The sequence below is a fragment of the Nematolebias whitei genome, chromosome 8 (assembly GCF_014905685.2).
Source record: "Nematolebias whitei isolate Nwh7 chromosome 8, NemWhi1, whole genome shotgun sequence".
Taxonomy (NCBI): domain Eukaryota; kingdom Metazoa; phylum Chordata; class Actinopteri; order Cyprinodontiformes; family Rivulidae; genus Nematolebias; species Nematolebias whitei.
The window spans coordinates 23,785,104-23,807,714 of record NC_056505.1 but is presented as its reverse complement, the minus strand read 5'-3'; the positions used below and the strand labels follow the sequence as shown (position 1 = coordinate 23,807,714).

Here is a 22,611-nt window from a genome sequence, read left to right as displayed (position 1 = left end):
CATCATTAACTTCATGTAGACTCTCACACTGGTACATTTTCATCTTTAAATCATTCCTTGGTCTGTTTCCTTCATACATCTCCTCCTACTTGTCACTTCATGAGTGCAGCTAAAGCGTGCACTCTCAGGACATATTTACCTGCAGTGTTCCCTCAGTGCAGACTGAACTTGGCAAAAGGGCCTTCTCCTACTCCGCTCCTGTTTCCTGGAATATCTTGCAAAATGATCTGAAGCTCTCGACCTTGACCTCTCTAAGGGATTTTAAACATCTGCTATGTTAATGGCAAAAAACAATGCAGACATGCTCCTGTTTTTTAGTATTTTACATTGCTTTATAATGTAGCTGTTTTTGTTTAGTTTTTATTTCATTTCTTCTACAAACTTTTCATTTTATATGATTTTATATGATTGTCTATTGTTGTTTGTATCTCATCTGTGTTCTTTGCTTAAAACAGATCTCTCTCGTACAGATCTCGCTCGTAAATGAGTCCTCAAGGCTCAGTGAGACTAAATGTATAAATAAAACTTGAATGAATTGATTGGAAGCACAGCAGAAAACATTCAATACAATACATTAAATGGTTGACTGAACATCATTGGCACAGAATAAAGTCAGAATTACACCATATTAATGGCATTGTTGTAAAATTACAAAACAAAGCAAACAAATAAAAAAAAACACCAATTACAGTTTTTACACTTTACGTTCAGTGTCTCTCTTCCAACATATTTAGCAATGAAGATTATGTACAAAACATAACTTTATATATAATACATGCATAATACATAATACTGTTTTCAGTCCATCATTTGTCAGAAATGAAAGAATAAAAAAAAGTCTTACTGCTTTTTCTGTCTTATGTTTGTGACAGCAAAAAGAGATCAAGTTTTTAGTAATAAGTTTTACCTGTAACAGAATGATGAAAAGTCAGGCTATTCAATTCCAGACAAAATCATTGTCTCATCATTCAGGGATTTTCACTAACAATGTTGAGATCCATCCAGTTGAGTGGAGCAGAGGGAGTGTGAACTTGCAACACCAAAAGTTGAAATTAAGATTATAGTACAAAACTCTTGGAGGATGTGCATTTGGCTTTCTAAATGATGAAAAAAAAACAGACACAAAACAAACATCACACACTCACATACAATAACATTTAGCCATCAGCTGAACATAGAAATAAAGAAAGATTGAAATAATTAAATATACAAACATAAATGCAATCATTTAAATATCCTAATTCACACTCAGTAATCCAGGTAGAAAAATCCAACAAAGTTAAGTCAGGTCCTCTGGATGGTTTCTTTTTGTTGAAACAATTCATCTTTCATCTAAAAGATTTCATCAATCTGAGATTTTTCTACCTGGATTATTGAGCATGAATCAGAATATTTTGAACCACTTTGTCCACGACTGCCTCAAACAAGTCGGCGGGGGAGAGGGCGGTCTCCAGAAACCATCTTAGCACCATCAAACTGGTTGACCCACTATGTGAAGGTGCTATTTATAAGACTGAGCTTGTTGCAGCTCTTCGGACTGATGAAATCTTGTGGGTGAAAGATGAAACGTTTCAACAAAAATAAACCATCCAGAGGACCTGACAACATTGTTGAATAATTTAAATAGTCCCTCTAAACTTAAATGAAGAATTAGTCTTCTTTACTGCAACAATTCATCCTTCATTTGTGATGGTCATTCATGATCATTCAAAATGGTCAAATTGACAATCCTGCTCATTTTGTTGACAACATTTTAGGTGTGCCCTCCAAATCTCCTAATAAATTGGGCATCATTTAACACATTGCAATTTGTTGTCGCATGCTCTCTTACATACTCACCACTGCACTCCATATTTATTAGTTAAATGGCCATCTCTTCTTTCCCATAGGTTGTTGCACCAATACCAATGTATTTACAAAACCTTAATTAGCTAAACTTTCCCATACTATTGTTCTCTACTTAACATTTACAACACTGGCCACAATATATGTTCTACTTCAAAGTTCATGCTTAATAATCCAGGTTAAAATAATCCAACAAAGTTAAGTCAGGAACTCTGGACTTTTGTGTGTGTGTGTGTGTGTGTGTGTTGAAACATTTCCTCTTTCATCCAAAATACTTTTTCAGTCTGAGGAGCCACAACAAACTCAGTCTTATAAATAGCATCCTCCTTAGCACCATCAAAATGGTTGACCCACTATATGTAGGTGTTTTTTTATGACTCAGTTTGTTGTGGCTCCTCGGACTGATGAAGTCTTTTGGATGAAAGATGAAGCATTCCAACTAAAAGAAACTGTGCTGAGGACTTGACTTAACTTTGTTATATGTTCTACTAACTTATTCACTTTGATCATTTCTAAAGCTTGCATCCTTTTTTTTAAATTTCTCATTTCAGTGTGCACGCTCAAACCACTGGATAGAGTTGTAAAAACAGTTTAAAGCTCTAAACCCTTGTTCCATGATCCACCTTCAATAATTCCATAATATTGTTACTTGATTAGTGCAGCTGCTCTTTATTTGCTCCTGTGATCCCTTTTGTTGTACGTATTGTAAATATTGTGAATTTTTTGCAGAACTTTTTTTGACTTGTATGACTGCAATAATCATATATGACATATACAGATATATGTGTTATGATTTAGTTTTTAAATGAGTATTGTATGAGTATATAGTACTGCGGTTATTGTTTTATTGAATCCATTTCTGCTGCCTCTTGGCCATTTTGTTGTCATTAATGGGAAAAAAAAAGCTCTCAATCAACCAACTGTACTGCATAAAATTTAAATAGTGTAAACAAACACACAAATAAATAAATACATAAATAAATAAATGAATGATTGTTGAATGAATGAATGAATGAATGAGTGTTCATTTTTGTTAAAAAAAAAACAAAAAAACAGTGTAAATCATATAAAATTTAGTCTGACATCACCTTGTAATTTGTAATGATTAAGAAAAATGTACAAACACAACAGAGCCCTTACAAACATTATCATTTGACTGAGTGACAGGAACCATGTCTCCAACGAGAAATCAGTCAGTAAAAAAACCCAAAACATTAAAGATTATAAAACTCTTAATTTGCATTCAACAACAACTTTTGTTCGTCTCAAGTCCAATTCACTGTAAGAAATGAGTAACCTGAGGAACACAAGCACAATTCTTTCTATCATTTATGATGTTACTGTACATATTAATTTTTTTTAAATATGTTGTTTCGTTCCATTCCACAGTTTTGAAAGTGAGTAATTTATTATTTTCTCCCTATTTTTAATCTAAAACACAAATAATTACAAGAGAATAATTGAGCCTTTTAGGTTTGTTGAATAAAGGAAATGGATAAATAAAATAAAAAAAATATATATATATATATATATTTTTGTGTGTGTTATGTCCCAAATATAAAAAATAAATAAATAAATAAATAAATAAAAATAAGCAAAATAGCTATTGAAACATTTTCCAAGACTGGTTTTATTATTATTATTATTATTATTATTTCATTTTTTTTTTTAGATGTCATTCTCAATCAGGCCACACCTTCAGAATCACAAGCTACAATTTACCATGTGAGATCTCAAGCTGCCCCTTTCTTCTGCTTTTTCTTTTCTTCCTTTGAGTTGACTGCGTTTCAGGTCTTCAACCTACGGTTTTCCATCTGCCAGTTTTCTGCAGATAAAAGCATGTCGTAGACATTATTTTTGCCCGCGGAGTGAGAGAACTTACCTGACTTTCTCAACTGTGTTATACAAGCATATTTATATAAATATATATTTTTTCTTCATAAAAGCCCACAATAAATGAGGAGTACCTAACCTGTTGCCAGGTAACTGCTCGCCTGCGAGCGCTGCCTCTCAAGGTGGAACAAAGACGGAGCAGATAGGGAGCAGAGCCTCGGCAGAACACCTCTAAATATAAAGTCTTCAGGTCTTGTCTGTTTGCAGTTTTCTTCCCACTCTTTGGAGAAGGTTAATGGGAAGCGATGGTCATGCAGCATGGTGCCATGAGCGAGTAGTCTCAGACCAACACACAACTGACTGCCCTTTCTGTGTGTCTAGATTTGTGTAATTGACCAGCACATACAGAACATAAAGAAGGTGTGATTTCAATCCACTTTAAGAACAAAGACACATACTAGTATAAAGAAGCTGCTAGCTATTTGGCAAATTACCCCATAGACTGTACAAGCAAGGTAATTATTGCTACTTTAAAATGTCCTCTTAGATTAATGGGTCATGTCAGATCAACCTATTCAAGCATGCTATTTTGCCATTCGTAGCAGAATCATTCAGTCTGTACAATTTCTAAAAGCTTGCGAGTGGATTGAAGCTCCTGTGTGAAGACATCATGTCACCAGAAGTGCTGCTTCAACTAGAAATGAAGTTCTATGAAACTTAAAGTGTATTGTTACTCTGTGGTACTTGCAGTTGGGTTATATGGGTCAGACATTGTGCTCCTGGGGGCCAATTCCAGCCTGCAGCTGAGGGATTTGGCTGAGTCAGCATCTCCACCTCATTCTCTGGGACCAGGATGCAGCAGTGTGTTCTGTTGTGACTAGGCAACCAGCCTTAATGTTATGTGCACACATGCATCTGCTGCTCCTCTCTCAGATTTAGGTCCGGCTGTGTCCCACTTTTGCCTCATGGAGTCTGTTTAACACTGTACTGCTTCAGTTCCTTCAGTAGTATAAGGATTTTTAGTGTCAGAAAAAAAATGTCTCGATGTTTTTCCTTTTGTTGCCTGGGTTCTAATTAGATACCGTTTCCTTTACTGTTTGTTTGTTATCTTTACTGTAGGTTGTTGGTAAAGGTCACATTGGTTGTGTATTTTCTACGTATTGTTATTTGACTTTCATTTAAACAAGGCAAATGTAAAGAATTTTGAAATTTAAAATCTAATTTACTGTACAAAATTGTCCTCATGAAGATAGGCAGCACCTCAAATATTTACACTTTATAATAATTAAATAAATAAAAAACATAGAAAAAAACGACCTATGTAGACTTTTGTGTACTTAAAATGTTTAAAGTTTGTTTAAAATCAAGAATGAGGGGCAGCATTTTTTTGCTGCCCTATTTTTATTAATTATTTTTTTGTTGGCATTAAAATAAAATATGTCTATATTAAAGATCATCGTTCACATTTAATTTATAAATTAGTGACTGTAAAAACTGCAAAATACAATTCTGTTTCAAAGATTTAAAAGCTCAAATTAGGGGCAGTATGTATTTACAATAAGCAACATTCAGACTTGAATGACAAAAAAAAGATCTTGGTAAATAACATTTTTTTTTACCTCCATCTTTTTGTCTCACCATTTGCCCCATCAAATATTGAAGAAAAAAACTTACTTTTAACATACAAAACATTCAACAACCTAGTTTTATTTTAAATTAAAGATCTTATTGTTTTTATTTTATTTTTTATACCAAACAGAGCACTTCACTCCCAGACTGCTGGTTTACATCTGATTCCTAGAGTTTCCAAAAGTATAACGAGAGGCAAAGATTTCCATTGCCATGATCATCTCCTGTGAAACCAACTTACAGTTTCCGCCCCTGCGCCAACACTCTGTCTACTTGCAAAACTTAAAAATTTCCTTTTGAAAAAGGTTAGCTCTGGTTCATTTTTTTTTTTCTTGGTTTGGGTTTCCTGATCTGTCCCTTAGTTATGCAGCTATAGGCTTAAACTGCTGGAGAACAAACTGGTCACATTTACTTACTCTGTCCCTGTCTTTACTTGCTCTACTTTGCATGTTTGTATTCATAAATATTTTTACCCTCAAAATGTGTTTTTCTTTGTCTTTCTTTCTATGCATGGTCCACCTGGACCAGTTATTTTGTGGTTGTCTGTGACTCTTTTCTATCTTCTTAAACCTCAGCTGTTTGAGGCAGATGGTCACCCATCCTGAACCTGCATTTTCTGGAGTTTTTTTTCTTTAAAGATTTGGATGGATGGATGGATGGATGGATGAATGGATGCATAATAAACTCCTTGTTCGTATTCAAAGGTAATGTCCTCAAAGCTTTTGACATTCTGCAAAAAAAAAAAAAAATGTTTTTAAACTTACAGTGAAATAAAATTATTTTTTTAATCTGTTTTTAATTTCACTGTCTTGTTGGAAGGAATTTATTTGAACAAAGTTTTCTATCACAGAACATGTTTAACAACTAACATTTCTGCAATGACACAAAAGTAATTAAACATCTCATGCCCATAAAAATAGCCCAACTTTAGTTGCTGCCAAATCAAATTGGAAAAAAAAAGTATTTTGAATACAAAGATTTCAAAGTTGACTGGGGCTGATAACACAGAGCTCAATTCTTAATGATGGAGATGACAGAGTCCTGAGTTGTTAGGCTGATCCAAATGGATATTTTGTGTTCACTAGTTTGCCCTGCCGACCATTTGATGAATAATAAAGTTTTATTCATTTTCTACATCTCTGTCTCCATGAGATGAACCCTCAGAGTGGCTTGCCTTCATCTCTTCTTTATGACAGTATACATGCAGGTGTCAGAGAAGTCCATGATAATAAGGTTTTTCAAAGTAGTGATGGTAACTATTACCTGGGCAACAGCAAGGCTAGTTAAAGGAGAAACTGCACAGTAAATGTTGTATCTAAGTGGAAAATGAGCCAAAAACAAGACAGCAGCTCCCCCAACTTGTAAAAATGTTGCGCCAAGCGTTGTAAAATCGTTTTTCTTTTAAATCCCAAGTTCAACAAAAAATAATAATTGCTCTAGAAATATTGTTTCATGTTTTCTTGATATCATGTAATATAACTTGGCAGATTTGGATTCATAATTGACAGAACATCTTTGGGCAATGGTTTGCGCCTGAAACTTTCTTTGATTAAAATTAAACTAATATGTTGATTTGATTTTCTCAATTGACTGAATAACTTCGAGCAATAGTTTGAATATGCACATTTTTAAACCATATTACAATATGTATGTATATACTATAGTGAAAAAAATCCACTTGAAGATAGCCTTTGTACACAGGGAGAGAGACTATCATAATAAGAGCTCCAAAGTCATTTGACATAAACTTCTAATGAAGTTGGACATTAAATTTCAAGTTCACTTTTTTTTTTCTGAACCAGAGAGAGTGACAAGAAGTGCCTGTATGGCAAGCAGTTATGTCATAATATGAGTAATTTGTGCATTTGATATCCCTGATACAGGGTTGCCAGACTACAGTAGTTATTGTTTTTTAAAATATATATTTTAGGGTCTGCAATATATACAATATTAATTTGAAAGAATTTTAAATTAATTAAATTGAACTTTTGAAAAAGCCCAAATATATAATTGCTTTAACATTTCTGTATAACAAAAATAAATAAATAATAAAATTTTGTTTTTTATTCATGTGAACAGAATCAGAATTTTACCACAGCCACTATTTTATAGTGAAGATACCAGATGACACATTCTGTTTTGTTGTTCATCTCAGATGATATACATGCTTCTGGCTCCTTTAAAACCTTCCCATTAGAGGTCCTTTCTTTGGTCTCTGCTTCTAGGGGAGTCTTTTTATTCTGTTGTATTGAACTCATCCCCAACCGATACCCTCATACCAAGTTAAGCACTGAACCAAGATTGTAACTGCTCTCACAGATATCCAAGTTAAAACCTATGTAGAAACAATCTTTTAGTCAATTGCACAAATGACCCAACCCAGATTCAAGACAGAAACCTTCTTGCTGCAAGGTGATATAGCAACCCCTGACTTATAAACACTGCCCTCTGTTAAAATTGCCAAACTGACAGTTTAAATATTCATATTTAAAATTAACAACATGAGACGTGACCATTTTCTGCGCGATTATTCATTTCTTGTTATCATCTTTGTTGTCGTTCATTCTGATCTGATACACATATACCAATATCGTTTTGCTTTGGAGAGGTTACCATGGATACAATGCTCTTACTTTATCACTCAGCTTGTGGCATTTGGTGCCACCTTTAGCTGCCCCTGTAATTACTCAATTCCAACATTTCCGACCATTGCTCTTGTTCAGATGTGATTTGAATAATTGTAAAGCAAACGTTCCTGAGCCAAGTGGAGTGCTTTGGGCTGATGTGGTCATTGTGATTAGGATATACTGTATTAAGTAGTTCTGGGAGTCTATGAACAAATAGAAGTTTATTGCATTGGTTTTGATTTACCATTATTTTATCTTGCTGTATCAGTAAATGCAACTTGATAGACATGAGGAAACTTATGGATTAAAAGTAAAACACTTGTGTTGCTTTGATTTTGGCTGAGCTAGTAAGAACGAGGCCACTGACCTTTCTTATGTTTTCATTGTAACTTCTGTTTACTTGGAACTTCATCTTACCTTTGCACACTTTTTTGACAGACCCTAAACTTGATTTTAATAGCCTTATTCCCCCAAAAAGTTTAGAAGTATTGATTCAGTCAGCTCTGTGGGAGGAAGAATAATAATCTGAAGAATTCTTGGCGAGTGTATTGCTCATCACAGTGAGATTAAATAAACCAAGGCAACAGCAAGCAGACACATGTGTAGTGAACCAGATGACCTCAAATCTACCAGATGGACAGAGACTGTTATTTTCATTGATCTGAATAAGTCTGAACCATCTGATGAACTTTCTTTCTTGAATTAATCAAGCAGAAAAGACAATTCTTTATAATCATTACTGTCTTACAAATGTTTTGATAATCAAATTGTGTTAGTTCACTCAATGCTTTACAGGTTGAAAAGAACTACTCATTTTTATTTTACATAAACAGTAAGTAATGATTTTTGTTCCTCATTCAGAGAAGAAATCACCTGAATATGCCTTTCTTGATTTTCTGTCTGAAATGAGCAAGTCGTAAGTGTGTGAAAGTTGAGGCTTCGGTCAGCTAAATGTTTACTGAAGAAGAAATGTCATGTTTAAACTTTTTCAGAAGATTACCAAGAGTAGACTCCAAAAAGTCTGCTGCTTCTGCAATAATCTTTTCTGTATGTTAAACAAGTTTCATTCTCTGACCTCGACTGTTGATAAACACCTTACGTCAAAACCACTCCTCTTTCTGGTCCTTCCACGAATCAGAAAGCTCTAAATTGAACAGGAAGTCGACCCAAATAAAATGTGGCAACTCCCCAGTTCATTTTAGATTGAGAGTTCTGGAGAATGTGAGAGTTCCAAGATTGAGAGTGCAGTCGGTTCTGAAAGCTTCAGAGCAATGAAGAATCCAGAGGTTTTTTGGGGATTATAATTCTGTTTTGAGCTAACCACGCACGACTCTCTGAAGGTTTGGTAGCTCTCGACGGAGACGCTGAAACGAGTCAGAAAGGAACTACTCCAAGGCTGATTCATCATCAACAGGTAGATGGTTCTATTTTGACCAAGTGTACCGTGAGAAGCTGAGATCGGACGGAGCGTGCAACTTCTGGTCAAACAGATTAAATTCCCTCACATATTTCCTCTGTAAGATAAATCTCAATTTAGTCTTAAACTCTTCTCTCTCATAAATCAGTACAGATATTTTTAGAAATGTCTGAAGCAAAGTCCTCAAATCACCGCCGAGTGATTTGAAGTTCATTTTCTGTGAAACTGTCTGTTATTATTTTCATATTTTGCCAAATTAATGTAAATGTTTGATGTTAAACTTTGATTTTGAAAATAAATGATTCCATTCATTTGATGGGTCAAAGGTAATAACGTCTCTCGTTCGCATTCCTTTAAATTCAATGCACGACATTACACAGTCAGAAAAATGAAGAACTCGTGAATATTGTATGCATATATAATTCATATATTTGTCATACAACAAGTGACACGTACCTCACGTGACTCACTACACATGTAATTACATTTTATTTCATCAGTCCTTCTTTACTGACCTCAGTATTCTCTTTAAGATGGTTTCACTACGGCATATATGTCTGCATGTGTACATGTCAACCCTTTTGGGGATGTCTGCTTATTTAGGTAGCTCCCAACAAAATCTTTGTGTTCAAAATACAACCCCTTTTTTACCTAACCCCATCCAAAGAAATGAAAGTAAATGCTTATACTATCATTAACACACAAAAAAGAAGCTCAGGAGATATAAAATAACATATATTTTCCACAAATTAATTTGTAAATTTTATGAATGGAAGTTTAAGGATTTTACTGACTGGCATGTATAATTTCAAATGTAAAAGTGATGACATTTCATTTAAATCCAATAGGTTATGTGTTTTACGGTTTTACTCGAGACTGGGTTGTGAACAAAATACAGTATATTCATGTTTAGATGCACTGTATCAGATGTAATTCATGTATAACTGCTTTGTGGGTGAATTCTGACTGACTGGGCAAATCATATCTGGTTATTCTATTTATAGGGTGGGTTAAATGTTCCCAGTAGGCTTTGAGGTTCTAAGTCAATGGAAATCAAAGAAACACTTTCCTTTTGCATCCCCTCTGTAACCTTTCCAAGTTATTGGTTGTCCTCCACAGACAAGAGCAAAAGGCTGCTTACTGTTAATTCTCTTCAGGAAAGAATTTATTTTTGTTGAGATACAGTGCATCATGCCAAAAGAAAGTCTTCCTGACCCACAGTCTGCTTAAGCTCCCACCAAGGGCACAGTGAGTTACAGCTCTCCATGGCATGGTGTCACAGAGGACAGCATTGGGAGGCAGAGGTCTGGGGGAAAAAACAAGGCGCTCTCAATCGATTTCTCCTTGGGGGAACTCAACAGGATCACTGTCATCACTTTCACTTTCCCACTCTTCATGCCCTCTACATTTCTTTCCTTCCTTCTTCTCACTCAGTCTAGATAAATTGTAGTCTGGATCTTTAGTCTTTCTAAAATCCACCTGTCTGTGTCAAGACCATGAGGGTTTTTCCTCACACTATCTCATTCCTCAAGTCCAAAAGCCTCAGCTTTCTGACTGTGGCCTGACCCAGACCTAATTAAACACAATTAGGTAAATCCCATGGAATTTGGCCTAATCCTCTGGGCAGAAGGAGCGAAAGAGTGGACCAGCAAGAGACAGTAAAATGAAAAGGGGGAGACTTGGCAGAAGAAGGGACAACACATCCCTGCAGAATAAAGCCAAGCAGAGCGTCTAATATATCAAACACATGGATTAGTGGCTAGCGAGGAGAGTTGAGGCTCAGCAAGAGCTTGTGGTTTTCAGTTTTCTTGGAGGGTTAACTTGGACTAGTGACAAACACAGAATGTAGGATTCCAGTGTTTTCTGTAACCACTTCCTTGCAGCCTCTGAGTGGCAGGGTGGAGCCATACACCACAGCTGATCCTGATCCTGGATAAAGAGCTTTTGGTGTACTTGACATGGACTGTTGGATCATTTTTTCTTCGCTGGAACATGCTACCAACTGGTAACTAGTTACACCTCTTATCTAAGATACAATAAACTAACCTTGTATTTCCTTGTGCCTCCTGGTCCTGACTCCTTGGTTCATGTGTGTGGACATCCAGTCTCCTTGTGACTGCTAAGCAGAACCCCTCCGTTGATCTTCCTTCTGGACCTCACCACTCTCCTCGCCATCAGCCTGTTTGGATCAATCTGAGTTCCATCCAGCCACTCTCCAACTCATTCTACTCACCTTTATCACCAAGTGCACCATCCACCTGGGATCCTTCACAGTCCTCTCCAGGTCTGCTAAACAAATAGGATAAAGTAATAGGATAAATAAAAGATTACTTTTCAGACTTTCTGTGAAGTATTACTCCTACTATGGGATACTCGCCTGTCCTCCATTCCCTTCCAGACCCTTCCTAAACCCTTAGGACACTGTAAATAAAACTACTTATCTACAGTATTACTTGAATATGTAAGTCTCTCTCAATCACTCCATACCTCTCTGCGTACTAAAATATATTTGTCATGATACAGGGGTACTTGGTTAGTTCTTGTTGGAGGCCTAACTCTGTATCTACATGTGTAAATTCAAACATGTATGAAGGCAAATATTTTTCTAGATTTTTTTTGTTTCACAAATCTTCACTAAGTTGAAGCCAATTTTTTTTAAATCACACAAAAGTGTAAAAAACAGGAATTGTGCACAGAGTAGCTTTAATTTCAGTCCATTTTCATTAAGAATAATATTCCCCTTTTTACTGCAGTTACATCAAAATATGCCTTTAAGTTAAACAGACTGATGATGATGCTCCAGCACAAGTGTTTGAACAAACAATTACAAGCATGTGAGATATTCTGAACAACTTGGCAAATTCTTCATGTAATACAGTAACCGTGAGCCAGCGTCAAGCAATTATCTTCTCACCTCTCTTATTGTTTTACAAAAGGCTGTAATATTTTCATATCTGTGGAAAAATAATCTCTCACTTGACTCCTGGTATTGAGTCATTTCAACAGACCCACTTTTGGCCATGTATTATTCACGGGTATTCAAGCCCCACTCTGGCCCAGAGAGGAAGTGCTCTCTCCCAGTCTCCGTCACAGGATATCAGCCTCTAATTCATTATTTAACAAGCTGGAGCAGGGCCACTCAGTCTAACTGAGCTGCTGCCTGGACAGGAGAGGGGTGTGGGACTACAGAGGTTGGTCTGAGGCCTCCAGTGATATATCCCTCTGCACTCTAAACATTTTTTTTTTGGCCTTTTCATTTTTGAATGGATGCATGGATAAATGGATGGATGCAGTTGCAGTTCATGTGTTTCTGAAGTCACAACAATTATCAGTGAACTGCAAAGCAGTTGTTGTTGATTCTTCTTTTGACAAAGCCAACAATGATGCTATTAGTGGCTCTGATGATAATAATGATGATGCAACAGTGTTGGCTGTTTCTTTATATGAGAATAGTGATGGCAGATGATGAAAATACTAATGACAGCAATGCTATCTGGTGAAAAAATTATAGTTACTGTGTGCACCACTGTATCATACTGTATATCATATATGCCATGATAATGTTTATGAAATGTAAAAACAATATTTAATTAATTAATTCCCATTTAACTATATCGATAGTTGTATGAATTGTTTCATTCTATGTAAACATGCTTCTTTAAATCTTAATTTTATACTTTAGTTTTTTTTTTTCTTTTTCCCCATTTAGTTTATGATTTTAATTTGGATGATGGGGTGGTTGTGGCTGAGTGGTTAGATAAGTTGCCCTCCAATGCAAGAGTCGGGGGTTCGATTCCACCAGCAGTCACATGCCGAAGTATCCCTGTGCAAGACACTGAACCCCTTATTGCCTCTGATGTGTGTCCCATTGGTGTATGAATGTAAAAAAGCACTGATTATTCCCTGTACAGAAATAGTAGAGTGCTTCATGAATGGGTAAATGAGGCACAGATTGTAGTGTAAAGCGCTTTGAGTATCTTTATAAGATAGAAAAGCCTAGTATATAAGTGCGGTCCATTTACCATTTACCATCATTAAACTTTAGCAAATCAAAAGTTAATACATTGTAAGCTATGAACTGTACTCTGTCCTTGTGTAATTGTCAGAATATCTGAGAAAGATAAAATCAAAGCTACTTTGTACAGCAAAGCAGCAATTCATGACAAACTCAACTAAGAAAATGTATTCCTATTAAACACTGATGCTGTTTTTTTAAGACCACACTTTTATTTTCTCGACGAGGTAGACAATAATAAAACTGACTTGTTTTCAAAATGGATGCAAAATATACATTTTTAAGTTTAAGCATTAATATGACTTATAAATTAATTTCTACATCAACACTTTTGAAAAGAAAGTTTGAAATCTTGACTTATGTGATAGAGGAAAGTGATTGAGGGGTCAAATTTGATGGTTTGGATAAAGATCAGTCAGCGTAAATTAGGTCAGAGCAAAGCAGGTCTCGAGAGGTATACAACAGGGAGAGTCTCTGGTTTTGGGTCATTTGTGCCCCTGGCAGAAGTATCAGTACACAAGTGGGGAAATGACTGACCATCTTTCAGTTAAGCTCTTTATGAGATTTTCCAGTCATTACAGACTGTTTCTCCTTTGTAAATCACCAACATCTTCCATTCATTCAAGAAGCCTGATATTTCTTTAGATAAGCCTTGCTTAAATGTTGTCACACTTTTAGCATTTTTATCACATTTTTACATTTTTATCACAGTTAGCTCTAAATGAATAACCTACATGTATTATGTCAGCTTGGAAGTCATGTTAAATAGTTTAACTTTAAGATATAGTTAGCTAGGGCAGCACGGTGGCGCAACTGGTGGAGCTGCTGCCTCTCAGCGAGCAGGTCCCTGGTTCAAATCCCAGTCCGGGGGCCTTTCTGGATGGAGTTTGCATGTTCTCTCCGTGCATGCGTGGGTTTTCTCCAGAAACTCCGGTTTCCTCCCACAGACCAAAAACCTGCATGTTAGGTTGATTGGTAACTCTAAATTCACCCTAGATGTGAGTGAGAGAGTGAATGGTTGTTTGTCTCTATGTGGCCCTGTGATGGACTTGCGACCCGTCCAGGGTGTACCCCGCCCCTCGCACATTGATTGCTGGACATGGGCACTGGCGTCCCCCCGTGACCCAAAATAGAAGAAGCGGGTAAAAGACAATGGATGGATGGATGGATACAGTTAGCTACAACATTTTTTTTTTGTTTCCAAGTATATTTTCCTCAATTTCAAAACAGAGTAAATTAATTTTCATATCAGATGCAGCTATAGACTGACATTAAAGGACCACTGATGCTAGAAGAGTATTACCCATTTTAAATTACTGTACTCTTGCATTAAAATCATATAAGAACAAGTTTTGTCACTGTGTAGTAAGGTTAATTTTAAGGTTAAAGTGACTGGTATGCTCAAATCATAACATTGTCATAACACCAACACTACCAGCCTGATCAAGAAAGCTCATCAGAGCTTCTACTTTCTCAGGCAGCTGAGATGAGCTGGACTGGGAAGCTCAGTCCTCACCTCCTTTTACATGTGTGCAGTGGAGAGCATCTTGTGCTCCAGCATTGTGTGGCATGGAGGCTGCACAGTTGCAGAAAGAAAAGCTTTGCAGAGAGTAGTGAAGGCTGCACAGAAGACTGTTGGAGTCAGTCTCCTCACCATCACAAACATCTACACCTCCAGATGCAGGAAGAGGGCCACCTGCATCATGTAGGACCCCACTCACCCAGCACACACACTTTTTGCCCCGCTCCCCTCAGGCAGAAGATTGCGGAGCATTAAGTGTAGAACCACTACACTGAGAAACAACTTCTACCCTAAAGCTGTTGGACTCATGAATCTCTAACCAGGAAAATCACTAAGGATAAAAGAAAATCACTGTAATGCCACTTTAATTGGTGATACTTTATGTGATTTATCTGTGCTGCTGATTATCCATGCTTCTATCTCATGCTGTTGTAGTTATTGAATCTACTCACTACAGACTCATGTTCAGGCTGCTGTTTAATATACCATATTATTTTACATTATTAGTGTTTAGCATATACTGTATCGTAGATCGTTTAGCATATTGTTTAGCGTTTGTTTAGTGTATAGCTTAGTGTATACTTTAGACCTTTGTATAGTGTTTTTTCTTATACTTCATATTTTTGCTATTTTTGGGTGTAACTGGGACCTTTCATTTCATTCACCATTTCATTCCACCTCATGTACCACATGTGATGCTAATGACAATAAAGATACTTGAACTTGAACATACAGCAACAACACAGGATATCATCCATCCATCCATTATCTTTTACCCACTTCTTCCTTTTTGGTTCATGGAGGTCACTGGTGCCCATGCACAGCTGTCACTGTGCTAGAGGCGGGAGACACCCTGGACAGGTTGCAAGTCCATCACAAGGAGGATATCAAGTTAAGTATAACATAATGTCTGAATTTTCAAACTACAGTATATGTTAATTTTGCTTAAAGCAATGCTCTTCTTGTTTATGGACATACCACCCTGACCACACCCAATCTCATCTGATCTCAGAAGCTAAACAGGGTTGGGCCAGGTTAGTACTCGGATGGGAGACCACATGGGAATACCAAGTGCCATAAGCTCTGAGAGGTCACTGAGGTAGGGCAGCCAACTTAGGACTAGAAAATCATAGGATCAGCTCCCTGCCATGCCCCTATGCTGTGGTGTCTTTGAGCAAGACATCTAATCTCTAACTGCTCTTAGAGCGCTTACATAGCTGCCCACTGATCCACCCGGGTGTATCTCAAGTGTGATGGGTTAAATGCAGAGAACAAATTGTCTCATTATTTGGGAACATACAATGATGACAACATAGTATTTTCTTTATTTCTTCTTAGGACATATCAGTAAAAAACGAGAGCATTTAATTTTTCCAAACTTGTTTAGTGATGTGAGAATAATGGGTTCATTGTTGCCAGTTGTGTACGTCCATGAATTGCGAGAACAAGATGACAGGCTGACTCTTGACTTATGAAGTACTAATCTTTAATTGAGAATTTACTAATTTTCTGAGACACTTAAAAGGAATGACAATAAATAAAAAAGAAAGAGCAAAGTAGATCATAAGCGGACATTCCTGGAACGTTTATCTTCATCTGTGCAATAATTCTCTTTGAAAAAAGAAAAACCCTGCTCAGCAGTCCTGGCTTTCAATTAAAATGACTGCATCCATTTCAGATTGGCATTATTTTAAATGCAATACATATGGTGTAAACTTTTTAAATTGGCTTTTGTGCCTGTTAATGGGAATGCAACATGGAGCCTATTAGGATGTGAAGCTTGCACATGTTGATTAATTTAGACTAATTTTTTAAAAGTTCACATCTGAGAGAGGCTCATCATTGTCTAAAAAGACACAAATCTGTGATTAAATTTATATAATACATTTTTGGCTCTGGAATTATTGGCTGTGCCTTACGTGCGCCACCTGGCAGAAATACCTCACTGCCAATTGTACGCAAGACAAAATTATTTGCTACAGTTACTTTTTCTTTGGTTTTGCTTCTTTAATTGCTCATTACATTGGGGGGGGGGGGGGGGGGGGGATCTACGATGATGTAATTTCATTACCAAAAAAGTTAAAGGAATAGATGTTAATTTTGTTATTACACTGAGTACTCATTATCTAATCAATGCTGTGATTTTCTCACAGGCAGCAAAGTTGATTAGGTGCAAATAGACTGTGAAATTATAAATATTTGGTCTTTTTCAAACACATGATAATTAAATACTTCAGACATACATTAATACATTGTTTACCTGTCTTAACAGGTTCCTTATTGCGCTAATAGGGCATGGCAGATTTTGCTTGTTAATAATTCTGTCTGTTGCCTGCTAGAGATGATGGATGGGGTGCAAACAGCTGTGGTATCAACATGCATTTCATGTAAAACAGGGACAAGAAGACATGTGGTCTGTGTGTGTGTGTGTTGTGCATGTGTTTGCACTGTGCGTTGTTTGGCACATTTTCACTGAGGGGTGTGTGTTATCCTCATCTTTTGGAGTCAGACCCGAGGCTATGTCTAATTGGAGTCTTCACACTTTCAGGCTTGACTCACACTGACACGCTCGACCTTGGCTCTCCTCCCTTTGCCATGAAAGGGAAAACAGTGACAGAAACATGCTTGATTCTTCACTGAGAAAAACTTTTATACAGCTAATTTCTTTGTCCCCCACCCCCTTTTTTTTCTCTTCTGTCTACTTTAAGGCGTCATCATGGTCTTTCCTCCATCTGATGAGGTGAACTTTTCAACCATGGAGACAACATCCAAGAGACATACAGTAAAGTCAGGACTTTCTTTCAGCCATGAACCACTGCGCAACAAATTTTAAAGCACTCAGGCAGCTTATTCACAACCAAAGTAAATGCTAAATTCTACATATTTAAAAAAAAAAGTGATTTCAACCCTCAACAACATTTTACTGTCCTTTTTTTTTTTTTTTTTTTTTTTTTTTTTTTATCATGTACTCAAAGTCTCTGCCTGGTTTCATGAAATTTGTTGTTGTAGTTATTACAAGTTGACCGGCAGACAAAAGCAGCGATTGCATACATGAGATGTGTGAAGCTCATCACTCCTGTGCATACAGTAGATTTTTCCAGCCTGTGTTTGCATACACAGCACATGCATTTGTAGTTGCGGAAAGTGTTATAAGGTCAAACACCTCTATTTCTCGGAATTCAGCCATCAATATACCTCTCACCATACGTTTGAAGGCTCGGTCCCTCAGGTCTCACTCCTGTTTTAGCATCCAAAGCCCATTTATGGGCTTGATTTTCCCCTTCCCATCAGGCGGCATTGATCAAACAGCACTCTTAGGGTTTTTCAAGGTGGACATTACTACTGATGGCAACCAGTACTTCGAACACCAGTGTAAAAAAACTATAGCCATTATTCACCTGATTGGCCTCTCCTCCATCTCTCAGTGGTAAGTATCTTGTGATTCGACAGGTATTTATATCTCCACAGGACTAAATCCCCCTCACAGTGTCAACGGTAAAAGTGCATGCTTTCTGGTGGAATCCATTGAGTTATTTACACATGAGAAAAGACAGGGTGTATGTGAATGATTGAAAAGATATGTTAAAGCTCAGCTTGGAAACTGTAGAGAGTTGTATGTCAACTTACTAAGTGTTAAATCTTTTAATTGTGTTAATTAGTTTTCAAATTGACAAGTTGACCAATAAAAACAATTTAAAAAAATTCCCCCCTGCCACACCTCTGTAACATTTATTTTAATTGTTCAACAAAAAAAAAGTAAGTTGTTTTTGGACAAAGAAACTACAAAAAATCTTTGTGAGGTTACATGTCTGTTTCTACATCTTGTATTGCTTTCCAAAAAGTCAAATGTGAAAAGACATTCTTATGTGGATACCTCAAACCCTAGCGACTAAATAACACCAAATACTTGGCATGTGTGCTATAACATGTACATTTGTATTGTTCATCAATGCTAATTGTCAACACACAAATTTTCATGCTAGCTAGGATACATGCTCAACTGCTTATTCATGTGTTTGCATTAAGGATGTAATTATGTTGATAATTTCACTGATTGAGACAATTAAATTGTTCAGATTGGCCTTTAGAGAAAGTATGTTGTTACCAAGGAGACTGCAATTTTAAAATCTCTTTTCACATCAACACCAGTAAGTAACTGTGCAGGAAAATAACATTCCATTGCTCCCCAGGCTCTTACTGGGACTGGGCCACTGTATTGGTCCCAGCCACAGTGACCCACTGTAGTCCCATTATGTAGACACGCTTGGTCCATGTAAGCTGGTGCATGCTGTAAATAAAGGAGCAAAATACAAATGCAAAGTTTTAAAAGACAAATTGAGGAGAGAGAGGGAGCGAGAAAAAGAGATCTCTGTTACTTAGACCCCAAGTCTGTAGTTGAACATTACAGTCCAGGCATCATCGGTGAAAAGAATTATCGCAGGGCTACCAGACAATCAGTTACAAACCACCAGCTGCCTATGAAGCAGTGTGCATGCTAGGCACAACATAATGCTAATTACTTATGAAATAAGTGAAATTCCCTGACAGAATAATAATAAAAAATTACACAATATACATACCACTATGTCAGTATTAATGTCAATTTTATTTATATGGTGCATTTAAAAACAATGTTGACCAAAGTGCTTCACAAACAGGAACTATGGACTATGTGACTATGGTCACATTTATCACTTTGAAATACAGTAATTTAAATAACTGACAAAGAAAGTTAAGTACCCAGACAGAGTCATGAAAATGAAATATTGCTACTCATGTTAAAGGTATTTAGACTGTGCTGCAATTATTACAATATCAGATCAAATCAGATCAAATGAACAGTAGTGTTGGCAGTTTAGGTACGCAGCTGGTCCCATATTAAAGAGTGTTTGACCCCCTCAGGCTTGGATACAAGTGGGGATCCAGTGCAGAATAGAGTCACACAGCCATTTAATTCTCTTAAGTGGCAAGTTACTGTGCTCTTCACTCAGTGCTTTGACTAACTGTTGGACTTTCTGGCAACTTCCTCATAACATTATCCCTCCATTTGTGATACCACCTTTTATTCCTTTTGGTGAATGTTCGAGGCATGCCAGTGCCTTGCAAATTAAATTTACATACCCAACACTGGTCTGCATGCGTTAATGTTCAAATCTGACTATTTATCAAGTTTTTATTGGATTATTTTAATATCCATAGCTCTGAGTGAGACACAAGAGACCATCTCATAAAAAGGTAAACAATTTAATTTACAAAGTAACTATACAGGAATGCAGGAGAGGGATGTAGGAAAAGATGTATGGTGAGCATGCTGAAAGAAAGGAAGTAATAATGATTAAACAAATGAATAGATCTTGTAGAGGCTTACTTGATGTTTCTGTTCTTATAGGTATGGAGTAGGATCCAGTGGGTTACAAGGATGGTGACACAGAACAAGGAGATCAGATAAGTGAAGAGTTGAATGAGAGATTGACAGGACGAACCTTCAGACAGGATGGTGAATAGTCTAGCTTGTTATTCCTTGTAGATGATAATAGAGAGACTTCCAATGGGACTTCTGGCACAGGGAGGCCAGGGAGAGTATGAAGCAGAACCAAGAAGACGAGAGGACTGGCTACAGGAGCTACGCAGCGTACAAAGAGAAAAGAGGTTAAGTCCAATGATCAAAGATCAGAGCTTACACTAGGGCCACACACAGTACCAAAAGGAGGACAATGTTCCAGCAGAATAGATTATCCCAAGGGTCTTAAATTCTGGTCTTCTTGTCAGAAAAGTGGAGGCAGCAGTGGATGGATGGTTGGATTATATCTAGTGATATAGTATGTTTACAAGGGTCACTCATGCCCTCTGTGTTCACATGAATAACATACATTCATGGGGTACAAAATGAAGAACTTGAGGTAGGTATGTATGCTCAAACATGTGAAGAACAGCACACAAAGAGTTAAACATGGGTCTTTTTTCTCACTATTTAATTAAATTATTTCTCTTATATGAAGTTTGAATAAATTCACTAAAAGCAGCCAGCCACAGAGTGTATGTTCTGTAACCAGGTTTTGGCATAATAGCCTTGCATCCTCTGTTTCCTTGGCTTACTGTGACACAGTTCAACATGACCTCAGCTTAGACAATGTATTTCTGCCACAAACTATCCATTGTGGCAAGATTTTATTATTTCTATTTTGAAGTGTGCCCTGTCTTTTAGAGAAATTTGTGACACAGATTACCAGTATGATCAAGTATAACTAAGGGGATGTGTCTGAGTTTGACTGTATTCATATAAAGCTGTATAAATGTCAGAGCATGAGAAGTACCCCTGTAACACCTAAAAGGCAGAAATAATAAAGAATAAGGACTACACATGGTGAGAGACAAAATCAATATCATATGCTTTCACATGAACATTTACCTGTGTGTGTTGTTTTATACATTAACACATCTTGATGTAAATTTGATATTTAAGCACCCAAGCCACGTTTCTTCACCCGTATCAAATGGAAATGAAATGGTAGTGATCTGCTGTAATCCCATAGAAAGGCCCTTTTCATTTCCTTTGAAATTTCAGAAAATTGAGTTAACAATGTCTCATTACATTTATGACTAAAGCAAGAGTCCTTAGGGGCTTGATCCATAGATGAGGACGAGTACCCTTGTTCTGTCGTGTCTTACAGAGATGCACAGAGAAAAGGTCCTTAAGAACATCTCTTCTCGCACTTGGACAGAAGGCGCAATTATGCCTGCCACAATTTCAGCAGAAACGCACAGATACTCGTCATGTTGAGTGGGTTTGCAGGCTGTGGGCGACGTGCCAGGGGAAGGTCAAAGTGGCCATCTTGTATCCAGATTTGTCGGCTCTGCTTCTACATGTGTTTTGTTAGAGCTGCACAGTCTGGTGGAATCCTGAAATAGGAGTGGTGATTGCTGTGATTGTGACGCGGCAATACATATTTCTCCAGAGATGCAGGGGATTGAACAACTTCTTGACTATATTTTAAGTGAGTTGCATTTTTTATGAAAAAAATAAAGGACATCTGGATAATTTCACGTAATAGGATACAATACAAGTCAGCTTAAAAAATTAGCATTGCAGACCAACTTTTTGTTGTTACACTAAAATATGCTGATGCACGAGAAAGCGATGTTAGCACATAAAACAGAACAGGGTTTGAGCTTTACCCAATCAGTCTCTGAATCACTTCATAATTCATATGGAGTAAGGCAATAAACACACCGTGAAAGTGGGTGTCAGAATGAGGAGGACGCTCTCAGGGGGATTCCCTTTCCTGCATTTGTACCTTATCCGTACCTTTGCACAGGTCCCATCTGTTTGTCTGCTCAAATCCCCCTGGCCTGTGCTAAACACAGTGCTGTGCTTTCCTCCACGTTTGGTGAGGGAAAAATGAATGGGCAATATTTGGTATTTAAATGTGGTCTCTGTGATGCATGGTATTGCTCTTTTGAAGCGATTTCCCCAGAGTAACATTTAGCTACTGCTGAGCAGGTTACACATGCAGGCTGGGTGAGTTAGCAGCACCCACACATTTAAGTTGAATAGACTGGAAAATGAATAGCAGATGAAGTTGAGAGGGAATAAGTAATGCCTCAGCAGCAGAATGTAGTTGTTGTGTTTGAGTTACTTTGTAAGACAGATTTTTCTCCAAGGATGCTCATTTCCTCATGACTCAGTTCACTTTGTGAGGCAATTATGCTGCAAAACCCAAGC

The 22,611-nt window shown here is 37.0% G+C and overlaps 1 pseudogene; it reads left to right on the top strand.

The window, feature by feature from the left end:
• Positions 1-15,852: 15,852 nt before the first annotated feature.
• Positions 15,853-15,971, top strand: LOC119414150 (annotated as a pseudogene).
• The last annotated feature ends 6,640 nt before the right edge of the window (positions 15,972-22,611 follow it).